This window comes from Dermacentor albipictus, chromosome 1 (genome assembly GCF_038994185.2).
Source record: "Dermacentor albipictus isolate Rhodes 1998 colony chromosome 1, USDA_Dalb.pri_finalv2, whole genome shotgun sequence".
Classification (NCBI taxonomy): Eukaryota; Metazoa; Arthropoda; class Arachnida; order Ixodida; family Ixodidae; genus Dermacentor; species Dermacentor albipictus.
Window position 1 is genome coordinate 317,530,191 of NC_091821.1, and position 15,507 is coordinate 317,545,697.

The window sequence follows — 15,507 nt, forward strand, 5'->3', positions numbered from 1 at the left end:
TGACGGCTGACGTTACGAAAAGTTCCAAAGTACATCGCGTTTGCTCATATCGCTGCGCATATCGTCGCGTATTGCTATGACGGCGATAACGAGTCGAAGACGGATGCTCTACAGGACGAGCGCGAAAAAAGAAAGAAAAGACTTTCAGCGTCCGAAGTACATTATTTATTTATTTATTTATTCATTTATTTATTTATTTATTTATTTATTTTCATTAGTGTGAGCCCTTTCGGGCTGTGATAGGGTGAGCCAATTCACAACTCTAAGAGCAAATTACAAGCACCGTAATACAAGCAGCACAGTGCAAACTGAAAGCAAAAACGTACAAACAGCATTAAAAAACAACAGCAGCATAGAAACAGCACAGTATAACTCAATATGAAAATAAAGAACATCAAAATTAAACATTTATTTTGATAGCGATATAGGTTTATGATGTACGCGTAATAGACTTGCCCTTTCATTGGCGCCGCATCCTTTCGGCATAAACAGCAGCCGTATCTTAAGTTAAAGTTAGTCATGTCAGAGAGCTGTACAAGAGCCATCAATTCTGCGGAGGCACGATTCTTGCTCCTCTTAATCTTCGTAATTAAATAGGGTTACGAATAAGGTGGATAAAGTCACTAGTCAACAAACAAGGTGAAACAACGACTGCTGTTGACGCCAAAGGAGCTGGCGCCGATGAACAGCGCGCGACACGAGAAGACGTTATTGTCATTGAGGCCTCAAAGCATGACTCATACCCACGGAAAGGATCGGTTGTACGCTTACTTGTTCCCTAAGCCATGGCGCTTACCGAATACGGTGGGTTCACTAAGAAGCCGGATGTTAACGGAATGTGGAGAGAAAAAAACGTGACAGAGACAGTAAGACAAGGTATTGTTGGTACTCGTAAAAATGCTTTGAGGTAGGCTAATAATAGACTGATTGAATGTGCGGAACTGGGCTGGTTTGTGCATGTTGAAGGGGATTAAGCAGTGAAAAATACGGGACTCCATAATGGAGGACAAGAGGCGCTTGCGCTTACAAACAACCAGTCTTGATTACAGTTCAACTGCAATGTACAAGAAAGACGGACAGCGCAGAAAAATATTAAAAAAAGACATATATTCATGATAGACCACTTATGTTTGAAGGGCGTCATACATTTGATAATTATCGTTTTATGAGCTGTTTGATCCCTTTCAACCGACTAATCATTTAGTTGAAAAAAAAATACGAAAACAAACGTATGATTTACAAAAGACAGAAATTCGAATGGTGCTAAAATGATTTCGAATACGGACGGCCAGCAATATTGTCAGATATCCAATGATATTTAAGAAAATGAACATGGTGTTCCCCTCGCGTTACAAATACATTTGCAAATGGGCATGCAGACGTTTCTGTGGCTTAAGCCCAATACAAAGGCACCGAAGAACAAAAGAGAGAGCTTTAGTTGCGCGTTCTCTGCAAGCATCCACGTACGCAGCGCATGAGAATTGCGTCTCTGTAGCGAATCGGGTACCCACGAGGCAGCAGTAGTTGTCCGGACGCAAATGTTGAGACATGGATCGCTCACTAACACGCGCGGAAGCCGGTGGCATGCTGCTCAGCGCCGCCATACGTCAGCTTCACGAATTGCTGTAGGCAACTTCAAAATGTGCTCCCGTGGGCAAACCAGAGCAGCCGGTAACGTCACGCTGAGCCCGCAGAGAAGCTGCGCATCGCCTGTACGTGCTCTTGCGAACAGCGCATGCGCACTGACGCCTTTGAGGGTTCCCTGCGTACGAAGAGCTGTTGCGGACGCCCACCTAAAACTGCCTAATATTCTCAGAATTTCCACGCAGAAAAAAAAGGAATTTTGTGCTGCTGCCTTTCCGCGGCTGCCTTCTTTAAAAAAGTTGCGGTATAATATACGGCGACTTTAATTTTGTCGCTTTATCGTTGGCACAAGTAGTCACTAAAATGACGCAAGCATTACGGGATGATACGTCGTTCTTCAAATATTCAAACACAATGTTGCGTACCTCAATTTCAGTACGTGCGTGGTTATAATTGTTAAAATCTGTGAGTCAAGCGCACACGAAACTGCCACCTCTTAGTTTACAAGTAGCACAGGTAAGCACAATTATACGCGCATCGCATTTAGTCACTAAAGCTTCGCTTTCCACAGATTTCAATATAGTCGTTTGGTCCACATAATTTATTTTTGTTCTACAGAGTAGTGAGAGCAGAAATAGAAGGCGAACTTTCAGAGCTTATCGTGAGCAAGTAAATAAGCGAGACTCAATGCCCCCTTTCCTGCGCGCCCTCTCTATAGCGTCACCAGCCTTGTTAGAATGTTTTCCTGCGGCACGCACTTTTCTCCACAGAGACTCGGCGCTTTAAATCCGCGGAACTACTACTTTATCTCGTTTTTCACGCTTTATTTTATCCTCCACGTAGACCTACCTGAACTGAGATCTCCGTAAGGCTTGTCGCAAGCCCGGTCGCGGCCCACCCGCACGACGCGTGGAAAATCCACGGCTGTACGTCGGTGAAGCCAATCTTTGGAGCCTCTTCAAATTGATGAGCTCCAGTTTAAAGTCTGGCACAAAGCAGCGCTCCTAATCCAACACGGACGAATTCTTGTTTTCAGCGTCACTGGCTCCCACGCGCACAAGCCGCCTTCAGCACGAGGTAGACTGCCGCAACCAACTCCTATACCGCAACAGGCTTTAAATCCACGTTGAGCTGGGCCGGTATAGTAGCCTCAAGTAACCTCTGTAAAGTTTACCCGCGACGCACCCCGTCCCCCAAATATAGCTAAATAGCACCGCAAGAAGCCAGAGCTAGCTCCCGCTAATTAGGAGCACACGAGACCTGTTTCCAAGGTTCCCTAATGGCAGGCACATTCGGTGACATTTTGCTCGATCTGTTTTGTTCGGCAAACGCAAACGCAACGGCCAAATCACAATCTATTATTATGCACAAACAGCAGCTTTGTGCATTTGATCCTGAACTGGCTGACTGCAGCTCCAGCTTCAGAGGTGCTGCGTGATTTTAAAGGTTATTAGGCTGTCACTTCACGTCGGCTTACTTGCGACGTGTAGAACACGTATTCAGTGAACGAGGGTGCGACGCCTCTGCGGTTGCAACCACGATTGATCTGCAGAGAGAAGGCGCGTAAGCGAATCATGTGCTCAACGCTTGTTGTAAAAAAATGGAAGTTGGGGAAAAGAAGAGAAATCTGTCAATAATTTCAACTCACAAGGGGCTTTATTCCCCGCTGTGTTTAAGCAAGTCAGCTTAACGCAATGCTTAGCTGGAACTTTAAATCATAACGTAATGCAACAAGGCTTACGCCACAACTTTGTAAGCATACGATTAGGGGAATTCCCGATGCCCCGCTATTTCATAACTACAACCAGCGTGCTAATGCCTTTAAAAATAAAAAGAAAAGAAAAAGAAAAACATTGATTTCGCAAACTGCCGTGCCGCAGTTGAAAACGTGTTACTTGCACCAGTCGATGCTAGAGCCTTATGTTCAAGTTTATTTGTACTATAGTGAGCCTATTACTAAGTTTGCGTCCCATATCAAAAGAGAAATGCCTGCCTCGTATCGAAGTATCGAAGCTGAGCAAATATTTGCACATGAAAAAAAAATTGTGCGTGGCTTAGCTTTTAACGATTAGAAGACTTTCATAAGCGATTTCGCTGTTTAGGTACACGTGGGACTGTGAACTGTTCTGAGATTTCATTCACTGATAAAAGTGCACTAAACTGTGCGTAATGAATGCTGCATTATGCTTCTAGCATCAAGAGAATATGAAGTGATAGTTCACGCATTTTCTGGTTCACTGACGCATATATCTCAAAGTGAAGAATGGCACGCCGCAATATACACAGACATGAAGGACGGGACGATTGCCGAAGCTGTATAACGGGACGAAGCTTATGCATGTACTTGACATTTTTCTCATTTATCGCACCTTCATCGTCATGATACTCTTTGTGTTCTTTCTCTCGCCATTACAGGCTTTGGTGGGTGTCTCGCGACCCCGTCCCTTCTGGCGGCGCTACCTATAAGAGGTCGGCATTCCACAACACATGGTGCCGAAACCCAGGAACGAACCAGGGACCACCTTACCATTTCTCGACGAGAACGGGCTTCTACGAGTCGGAGGAAGGCTACAAAACCTCACAGACAGCCGGGACGCGAAGGATATCCATTGATACTTCCACGTCGACATCGTTTCACCGAGCTGGTATTTGCGAATGCCCATCGTCTAGTCATGCACGGATAGTAACGGAGATGATACGCAACGTACGCGAACTGTTCGGGTCCCAAGAGCACGACAAGCGACTAAGAAAGCAATTTACCGATGCCTGCTATGCGTCCGTTTTCGCACGAAACACATTGTGACGCCGCACCCGCCGCTTCCGGTATTCCGGACCAAAAGGACGAAACCTTTCGACGCTACAGGACTTGAACGTGCCGGACCATTGTATGCGAAGTCATCTGAGAGCTCTGATAGGAAAATGTACATCTTACTTTTCCTATGCACAGTAACAAGAGCCCTGCATTTGGAACTGGTCTCAGATATGTCTTCACCTGCGTTCCTGTTGGCATTCCGGCGTTCAGTTAGAAGAAGGGGAATCCCAAGCACCATTTACTCACACAATGTCTTAACGTTTAAGAAAACTACGCGGGAGCTACAAAAAATATGGAAAGTACTACGACAAGACGACTTCCAGGCTTACATTGCGCACCAAGGAATTCAGTGGAAGTTCATTGTCGAAGCGGTCCCATAGAGGGGAGGCTGGTAAAAGGGGTTGGTTGGAACCGTAAAAATGGCACTCCGTAAAGTTTTAGTTCGAAGTTAACTGCCTGTGCACAGAATAACTTCCAAGCACTATGACTGAGACTGAAGGGGTGCTCAATTTACAGCCACTAACGTATTGTGATACTCAGGCAGGCGAGAATGTAGCCCTCAAGTGGGCCAGCAACTTACAACATCACCAGAAGGAAAGACACTGTCAGACCGAGTAACCAGCCACGATGGTGATGAATATCAGCGGCGCTTCCTCCATCGATAAAAAATAATGAATTATTTCTGGAAGCAATGAAAACTTGAATATTTGCTCATTCTACCATCGGCTCATAGCTCACCTACGCATCACTAAAGAAATTCAAAGGTCGACGACATCGTAATAGCCGACATTCCTAACACGCACAAATTATTCTGGCCACTAGCCCGGGTTGCAGCGGTCTACCCAGGCGCCGACGGATTTTCGCGCGCCTGTTTAATCCGATTACACAAGGCAAAGTCTTCAGGAGGCCAGTGAAGAAGCTACATCGTCTTGACCTATATATATATATGTTTCCACATTTGAGGCCCTGGAGAATGTCGGAGATTATCCGAAGACGAAGAAAAAAAATAGATCGTGGGCTTCTGCCTCCGCGGCTGGCTCCGAGAAGTGCGCGCACTTTTATCATCATCATGTTACCTTTTGTCTGCTTTCTCTCGCCATCAAAGGCTTCGGTGGGTGTCTGGCGGCTCCGTCTATTCGGGCGGCGCTACCTATAAGGGGTCGGCGTTCGGCAACGACTAGATGTAGTCAGTACGTACTGTACGTGTACAATTTTAGCCACTCCCCAAGAATGAATGTGCCACCGTGGGAGAAAGCCTCAAATTTATTTACATACGTGTTTTACTTCTCTGCGCGCAACCTCTCCTGAATAATCGTTTCTCGACAAACATCATAGATCACCCCTGTCCTCGTGACGCAGACAGCTAACAGCCGCAGGCGAGGAGGCTCATCGTAATAATTATGGCAGAACCCACCTGACGATAACTGCCGACGGTAATGCCTTAGCGTTGAATCAATACACCGACACAAGGCATTGCCACCACCGAAACAAGTTATGTATGAGGCGCGTACTGCAGCGGGACTCCACCACACCGCGGGAGTCAAAGAAAGCAGTCAGCATCACTTTGACGTTGCTGCGCACTTGGCGGGCCTTCTTTGGTCTTGGTGACGTGGAATGCTTCCACTGTGACGACTGGGATTTGGTATCCGGGTCGTACCCGTACGCCCAAGTCTCGTCACCAGTGATTATGGAGTTCATGGAGTCGGGGTCACTGTTTGTGGAATCCAGCATGTCCTGTGAGACTTCAACACGAAGTTGCTTTTGCTCCACCGTGAGCAGCTTCCGCACGAATTTCGCCGCAACTCTCTTCATGGCCAAATATTCGGTCATAATGAAATGTGCAGAGAAAGTGCTGATTCCCGCCTCTTCCGCTATTTCTCGGATAGTCACACAACGGTCTCGCATCACCACAGCGTTCACTTCGGCAATGGCCTGGTCATTTCTGCATGTTGATGGCCGAACAGAGCGTGGTTCGCTCTCCACCAATGTGCGGGCGTCTTCAAACAGGTTGTACCACTCCTTAGTCTGTGTGCTGCTCATAGCATCGTCACCGAAAGCTGTCTGAATCTTCCGAGTGGTTTCGACTTGTCTGTCGCCCAGTTTCTGGCAAAATTTGATGCAGTAGCGCTGCTCCAGTCACTCCGCTATTTTCCTTGCAATAAAAAACCGACAAGAGCACTGCGCACTACCTCACTCAAACGCTGCGTCCCAGCGACTGACTTAATCGGCAGGCGGGAGAGAGAGAGAGGAGGAGGAGGAGGAATAAACTTTTATTGTAGAACCAGCACTTTATGATGGCCGGGCCTACGCCTCCCACGAAGGGACGTCGAGGGCTTGCCTCGCCGCCGCCTCGCGGGCGTGCTGGGTCGCCCAGGTTTGGTCGTCGAGGGCGGAGCTCCGCAGAGCCCCATGCAACCTCGACGAGAGAGTCGTGGTGTTAGTTTGTGCGTACTGTGCTGGGCACTCCCATAGCATATGCGGAAGCGTAGCCGGGTGAATTCCACAGCACCGGCAGTTGGGGGTAGTGTAGACGTCCGGAAATATAAGGTGGAGGCGGGCGGGTGAAGGGTACGTGTTTGTTTGTAGTAGAGGCAGGGTGGTAGCCTGCGCCCGGCTGAACTTTGGGTGAGGCGGGGGGAAGATTCGGCGACTCAGGCAAAAGGCCTTAACGAGATCGTTATAAGTTGTCAGACTGTCCCTGGTGTCCAACTCATCTCCAGTGACTCCGGCGCGGTTGACTAGGCCTCGCGCAATGGAGTGGGTGACCTCGTTGAGATTGGGGAGGTGTGGGTGGACAGGGCCCGCATGGGCCGGGATCCATGTTAGGGAGATTATGCTGTCTTTAGAGTGTGGTGCCTGGCAGAGGATGCGAAGAGCTTGGGGAGAAATACGCCCTTTGCTGAAGTTAGTAACGGCTGAGCGAGAGTCACACACTATGGTGTGACAGGTGGGATCTAAAGAGAGAAAAACTTTATTTTGGTTCCTTCAAGGATTTAGCCTCTCGAGGTCTCGGTCGTCTTGGGCGCCGGCGACTTGGAGCCTCTTCCAGCAAGGGTGGGCCCCTATTCCAGGGCTCCACTGAGCCTAGCTACCTCAGTAGCGTGCTGCACTAAGGCCCTTTGGGCCGTGAGCTCGCAGCAGGCGGGAAAAAATTCGCGCAGGCGCACGAAGGTTCAATGTCGCCTGATGCAAGCGCGCGTGCTTCATATCCGTCATGTGTTCGCAAATATATATATATATATATATATATATATATATATATATATATATATATATATATATATATATATATATATATATATATATATATATATAAAGAAGGTCGAATACTCCTGTATCAGACCTCGTAAACGAATATAGATAGATAGATAGCCCCCGTAAGATCTGTGAAGTACCGTAAGGGTTCTACCGCATTAAAAGATAAAGAGGAAACAATATGAAAGAGCTTAGGCTTGCAGGAAACGCAGGCGAACTAAGAACTGACTTCTCCAAAAATTCCTGCCTGTTACAATCCACCGCAGTATGCACGTTCGGGCAGTATAAGCTTCGCGCGTGAGCTCAGTTTGGACAGCGACGCGGTCTGGCAAGCACACACCAATCCACCTCGGCAGGGTACCGCAATCTATTCTCTGGGCACAAAGGAAGGATCCGAGGTCATTCCGCTCGTGGAAAGCTTGCTCTAAAGCTGGCTGTCGCGTGGACTTAATTCGGTTCGCTCACTGAGCCGAGAAAGGAAAATGATAAAAGTGGGATCCGGTCTTCAGACAGGCTGCTGGATATATACGAGATGCGCCATTGATTAGTTGTATAATTAAACGGGCATCTATCTTTTTCTTCTGGTGATTGGCGAGCCATATCTTGCGCAAGGACATGCTTTCATAGGCCATCGATCGAATTTCATCCTCCGGTACAGCCAATAAGGGCGGCTATCTCGGAATGTGAAGCATCGTCACTTCAATAACGCTTCAGCGATCGCAGAACAATGAGAGAGATGAGGCGCTCGTTCTTTCGATCGGATGACGTTCTTTGCAAGCATTCTTTTAGACCAACTGGCGCAGAGTGAGCGAACGGGAAGGAAGTAAAATAGGTCATCTTTCTGAGATGACGAGATAAGCACGGGGCCCAAGCAGCTGGAGCGAATGCTACGAGATCACTGATCTATGCATGATGTGACGTCGTTAACGTTGCAAATTGCCGCGTATGAAATTTCAGTAAAGTCACGCCGCAAGAGTTGACACATGAGACACGGAGAAAAGAACATTTAATGCGCATGACGAGGCCTCCCTCCAGGAAAGGAAACATTTTTCCTTTTCCGACTCGCTCTCCCCCGACAACCTGTATTTTTCGTGGTCTTGGCCAATAGGCTAAAGTCACATCGCCGCTGGGTGATATATGTCTTAGCGCCACGAATTTTGTACCTCTAATTTATGAAGACTCATTCATTCATTCACTCATTCATTCATTATTATTTAAAAAACGATAATCAAGATCGACGAGCCGGCCTGCCAATGTACCGATGCAAAAACGCAGAAGAAAAATGAAAAACAGGAAAGAGAAAAGAAAGAAAAAGGAAGTAAAAGAATAGAGGATAGTCCGAAAGTAAAGTTGACGTTCGTTGTAACGACTTGAATGCAGCACATGAAAAAATCTAGGAACACGTTGAGCTTTTCCCCAGAAGCTAGATGTAACCCAATTACAGTGATGCAACTGTGCGGCCAGGGAAAGCAATCGCGTGGATTCATTTATCTAAAACGAGCGTTTGCTGCGCACGTAAAGACGCGCAATCATTAGAAATTGCAACGTGAATGCGTCAATGTGAACTTGTAGCGGCGTGACTATCGCCTCCAAATCAGAATAAAAAGATGGGCTCACGTGCAGGCAGCGCGAGAATATAGAACACGCTAGCGCGCTCGACCTGAGCTCTCGAGATCCCGTTGCCCCATGGCTGGCCGGCCTAAATACATTGTGGCCACGACGGCTTCCTCTTCGCGCCGCCTCCCACAAATTCGTGACGCGGACGACCGAGCCAACCCAGCATTCACACAAACTAGAACACTTTCCCGTATGTATCATCGTGCATTATATTTGCATTATTTGTTTTCTGACAGAAGAATACAGGAATGGAAAGGCGGCGTTGGTATTAACGTTGGCCACTCCCAGTTGGCAGCCGTATAGGCCATGTTCAGCAGGCAACTTCCGAGCGATTTGCTACTACGCAGTACCTGACGTCGGAGGTGTCCTGTTTTATTCTCACGTGCGATGGCATTTATGTGCCTCATCATGCCAATTTTGTCTCCTCGTTATGTCGACAGAGACGTACTGCGAGCAAGAGCTTTTTAGAAGATTGGAGTAAATTTACCCGCCCGTGAAAAGGCACGGCGGACTATTTCTAAGACCTGCCTTGCCTATAGTTGAACTACGACCGAGTGCAACATTTCTCGCTGGGTGTCGGTTACCGGAACTAGAATCAAGAGTAGAGCTTCGCACTCTCCCTTAGCGGTGCAGAAATGGGACATTTCAGGACGCTGCGTAAGAGCTTATAGGCCCTAGGGTTTTGTCTGCAGTCTATTCAGCCTAGTAAAAGAGGCACTCAGACGCCACTGTTATGTAGTGGGCCGATGTTACCTTGCCATGAAGGGAAATGCAACGCCTGCTTCCGTCTAGCTGTAGGTAATCATAACATTTGAGACTTCTAATCATCGAAGAAATAAAGGCTCATGTTATATGTGTCTAGGTGCTTTAATTTGGCTCGCCAGCTACTTTGCAGCCTACCTAGAAGATTTGTTACAAGAGAAGGGCTTACATTCTGACACAGCAAATAAACATCACATACAGTCGTACAGTCGGCGTATACGCCGGACACATCGACTTGGAGGCCACCACCAGCCTGAACGTAACAAATTCGTTCTTTTCATAGCTCCTAACGGTGACATGAGTTCGTGACTCCTAACGGTGGCATGTAATCTTTGGAAAAGAGAGAGAAGCACTGCTAGTGGTCATACTAGGAGTACTTGGCCGGAGGCTCTGTGGAGCCTCGGGCTCCAGACGCTCCAGACGAGCCTCGGGCTCGTAGACGCTAGACGACTGGCTGCACCGATGTGGCCGTGCAGTTATCTGATGGCAAAAAAGGGCAACTGCTCGTGGTTAACAGTTTCGTAAATTTCAAGCATTAGTGTTACCAAGCGCGTCGCTCCTAACAAATAGCCTTGCGCGAGTGCATATTACCCAGAGTACTGTTCTGCTGGTCGACAGCACTGTTTACCGTGCGAACGGGGGCGCGCACAATGCCAAACATTTAGTGAGTTTTGCCTGTGTTCGCCTCAGTGTCTCCGATACTGAAATGAACTGGAAACTAAAAAACTTCACACTTGAATTGTTTAAACTGAATAAAGAAACGCATCAGATAAGTTAATTCGATGTTTGTGCTAAGAGTTTCCACAAGCGTGCTAACTGCAGTGGCAAAAACACGACGGAAACGGGGGGGGGGGGGGAATAAAATCAGCTCAAGTGCTGTTTGTCTAGCGTGCTGCCGCTCCTTCGCTGACTCGATAAACAACGCAGACTCGATTAAGGCGGCGCCGAGCAGCTGCATGCCGACTCCCGCAGTCTGCACCCTATCCGTCTTTTGCTCCCATTCACCCACGTCTTCGCGGGAACAGGCTGAGCTCGCCTCCTCGCTTTCGCCCCTGATTCGTGCAACTCTTCCCGCGCGTGCCTCGTTTATTCCTTTCCCTTCCTGCACCTGTCTCGAGGCCACCTGTCCCAATTTCCCATCGTAGCCGACCGGTAATCTCGCTTCCCGCTTGCACTGTTCTGAGGGAAACGATGCAAGTGCTCAGCAAGCATAGTTGAAGGCACAACGGTGTAAGCTAGCACTAAATCGCAAGCGAACGCTTCCTCAGCAGACGCATGCGCCCACCGCGCAAGCACTAGTTGCATGCATCTAACACATGCTTACCTCAAGCGCATGCGGCTAACACGCAAGCGTCGGCGCAGCAATGTTCTGTGCTGCGTACATCGGGTTACAGTCGACATACGAGTAAACCACTAATATAGGCGCGTTTCTATTCGTGTTCACCTGTAAGCGTCACGTGAATACGGCAGCAAATAATCCAGTTGCAAACCACCGTGCTGTTCTGTGTTTCTGTGTACACTGCGCGTGTTTCGTTACGACTTGCCGTATAACTAGTCTGAGTGGGAGCGGCATACAGCAGCGATCGTGTCGTTCAAGCATGCCTGGATTATCTTACCGGTTGGATACCACGCCTCTGTATCGCATTTTCACACAAATAGTTTTTCTTTTAGAGCGCAGCTCTTTGGCGTCCGTTCCTGGGTTTCGCGTCGGCGTCGTCGTTGTGGGCGTTGTCGTCGGCCTCGTAACCAGCTCGCCGACGAATCTGCTCCGCCGCCGCCGCGCATGCGCGCTGTCGGCTCTCCGGGCGAGGGAGGATGATGGAAGGGAGGAGGAGAGACTGTGGAGGAGGGCTGGCTACACAAATGGCTCTTTGGCGTCCGTTCCTGGGTTTCGCGTCGGCGTTGTCGTCGGCCTCGTAACCAGCTCCGCCCCCCTTTCATCCCCCCAGCGCTAGCAGCGACCGACTGATACCGCTTTCGTGAGTCCGCTACCGCACTCACGAAAGACGTCGTGCACTTCCTGCAACTCGCATTAACCGTCCATCGATCCACACCGATGTTAGTAGTGGGGGACTTTAATGTTGACATAAAGACAAACAGCAATTTCCTAACACTTATGCGGGAGAACATCCCGTTCCTCTCGCTCGTAACGCGTCCCACGGCTGTGACAACCTCGCGAGGCACTCGTATAGATCTCGTCTTTGAGAATCAAGCATTGCTGTACCAAGTCGAACATATATCAGTCTATTTCTCCGACCACAAAGCTTCCTTCATGACTGTCAAGAACTGTTAGTGGAGTCTTTGTTAAAGGAGTACGTCTGAAAAATAAAAAAAAAATTCTGTGATAGCGCATACATGTGTTGCTCGATTTCTTTGCCTCAATCTATCGAAAAGGTGAAACAGCTTATTTGCTGCGCTCAAATTTCGCATTAGGAAGTAACGTAATCGTCGGTAATTTTTTTCCAGTGCCGCCCCCTGCAAGTATTTTTGAAACCTTCAGCATTTTGTGGTCGCCTTTCTCTATCCTGCTTTCTGGGGACGTCGAGACCAATCCGGGGCCAACAAACGAAGAGCTATTGCAACTAATTATAGATAAGCAAACGCAGACGAAGGCTGAACGGCCCAGTATCGAGGGCAAGTTTGAATCTCTTCCTGAGTTATCCGGTAAATTACCAACCCTCAAATGTACGGTCCAATGCCTTCAGTGCACAGTCGAACAACAACAGCAAAGGCTGGCTGAATTGGAGGACAGAGGTTGAAGAAATAACCTTATCGTTTGCGGCGTCGCTTATGGCAATAATGAAACAAGATATTTAAAAAAAAGGAAGTGTTGGAGGAAATTTTCTCTGAAACCATTGGCATCACTGTATCATTGGTAGAGTTAATTTACCTAATGGTTAAAAAAAAAGAAGTAACAGGCCCATAATTGTGAGGCTATATGACTAAAAAAAATAGCTACATTAAAAAATTGCAGCAAACTAAAAGCAACAACTTTTAGCGTTTCCGATGACTACTCACGTGAAACACTTGAAAAAAGAACGTTGCTTTGGCGCTCTGCGCAAGAAGACAAAAGCAATGGTGCCCAAGGTGAAGCTAGTCCGCGGTGACAAACTTTATGTAAACCGCGTCGCTTACATGTGGGACTTCTGGTCCAATTCGTGAGTGAAGCTTGCAAGCAATTAAAACGATGTTTGCTCCCACCTTGAGTGACGTCAAGAACCCTACGAGATCAGACTAAACGGTAATGCACGAAATGTTGTTTACAATAGTGAACAATTAGGGAGTTTGGTATTACTACATGAAACCTATCTGACTGCCATTACTGAGATCTGGTTGCTTCCTGATGTTGCAGACGCCAATGTGTTTCATCGTCCTACAATGGCTTCGTAACGACAGGCAGACGAAGGGCGGTGGTGTCGCATTACTTAATTAGAAGGACTGAAATATGAACCACTACTGAGAGGACACGGATGTGAAAATGTGTGGTGTAGGTTATTCATGAATAACATACCATTAATTGTTGGCGCTATTTACAGGCCTCTGGGAAACTCAGTGGACGTCTTTGATAGACTCGATGACCACTTATCAAATATGGCAAACAGCAGAAGTCAAATAATATTAGTTGCAAATTCTAACCTACATGGCGTGGGCTGGGATGATAGAACTTCAGGATTTTTAGACAAGTTGCATGCTGAAAGCATGTTCAAAACAGTGTTGAAGTACGGCTTATTATACAAACTGTTAACCAGCCAACGCGAGTTCAAGGCTCCTGACACTCACTGCTTGACTTCCTGTTTTTATCCCAAGGATCCTTTCAGCATGAAAACAGGGGCTGCAAAGCACGAGATCGAGGCATCGAATCCCGGCCCCGGCGGCCGCATTCCGATGTGGCCGAAATGCGAAAACACCCGTGTACTTAGATTTAGGTGCACGTAGTGGAATGCCAGGTGGAATGCCAGGTGCCAGGTGGTCCAAATCAATCCGGAGTGCCCCACTACAGCGTGCCTCATAATCAAGTCGTGGTTTTGGCACGTAAAACCCTCCAATTTAATTTCTTTAGCATGAAAACAATGTCGAACAAGAGATTTCAGACCACAAAGTTATCGTAACACTCTTAAACTCAGTAACAAACGTTTGGCAAGGTATCCGTCAACAAAAGTGTACAATTTAAATAGTACAATATAGACAGCGCTTGACATAGTTGCTACAACGAATGATATTGACCAGTTTTGGAAATACTTCAAATCTACCGTACAAGATTGTTTATCGCGTTTTGCACCCCAAAGGACAAAGCGCTTAGAAAAAAACCAATCCGTGGGTAAGGCGGAATATTATCCATCTCAAACGGCGACTGCGCCGTGCGCGTAAGGACACGCCAAAAAACACTGGAGTGATTGCAAACTTAAGTTCTGGGGTGTGCAGTGAGCTAAAAAAGCTCGCATGTTTTGGAGTGTAGCTGTTATAGGCTAGGTTATGGCGTTTGTGAGCGTAGACAAAAAACACCCCCCCCCCCTCCCCCCCGCACGAGTTAAAAGAGCTAAAGCGTAAAGCAAAAGCGTAAAGCCGGGTGCGTCCCAGCTGCGCTTAATCGCAAGTGTCAAAACGTATTGCGATAAAAAATACCGCAATAAAAAAAAATTAAACTGGGATAGACACTGTTTAGTATGAATTGCGGTTTCACGTCACGGGCTATATAGGCAAACCGCGTAACCCTATCTCTTTTCCTTTCCACCCGTGCAATGGATAGGCCGCGTGCGATGAGGACTGCGGAAGAACAGCGCGCCTACGGAGAGCAGCGTCGTGAATTGATGCGGGCATGTGGGAGGCGACGGCGGGGGGCACGTAATACGGCCGAAGATCGTGGCGCAAACGCCAAGCGTATGTACCTTTGTTTGGATGACACCTTCCGACTCCGCTTCCATCGTAATTGTGGGTGATTTCAACATAGACGTGTCTCGGCCAGACGGAAAGTGGTTCGTGGCGTTTCTTTTGGGAAAGGTTCGGCATTCAATGTTACACAAACGTCAGTGTGCCCACGACGCGTCACCGGTCGTGTATAGACCTCACATTGGCCAAGAACCTTTGCAATGTCGCCACAGAGCCGCTGGCCGTATATCACAGCGACCATAAAGCGATAGCCGCCTTGGTGACCAAATAATAAATCCAAAAGAACCAAACAAAAGAACGTTAAAAATAAAATTGCATTCAGTATACAATATAAGAAAGCAACAAAAAATCGTGAAAGAACGAAATTCATTGAGGTAGGTGTCTTTTATTTTCAATCAACATATTTACTATTAACCTATTTATTATCAACATATTTGTCACCATATATACAGCTGCGGTTGTCATCCATACCTTCATAGAGTGGAATGGCTCTGAATTTTTCTATGACCAATACTCTGTGCGAATACAAGGCAACGTCGCCGCAGAAGATTTTTGGGGTTACATGAGTGATTCCAAAAGAGCAGTGAAAA

The 15,507-nt window shown here is 47.4% G+C and overlaps 1 protein-coding gene and 1 pseudogene across 2 annotated transcripts in view; both read right to left on the reverse strand.

The window, feature by feature from the left end:
* The window catches only part of LOC135904083 (high affinity cAMP-specific and IBMX-insensitive 3',5'-cyclic phosphodiesterase 8B-like), a 333,636-nt gene that overhangs the window by 141,155 nt on the left and 176,974 nt on the right, over window positions 1–15,507 (reverse strand). The window lies entirely within an intron of this gene.
* On the reverse strand, window positions 5,849–11,365 carry LOC135903731 (protein GVQW3-like; annotated as a pseudogene).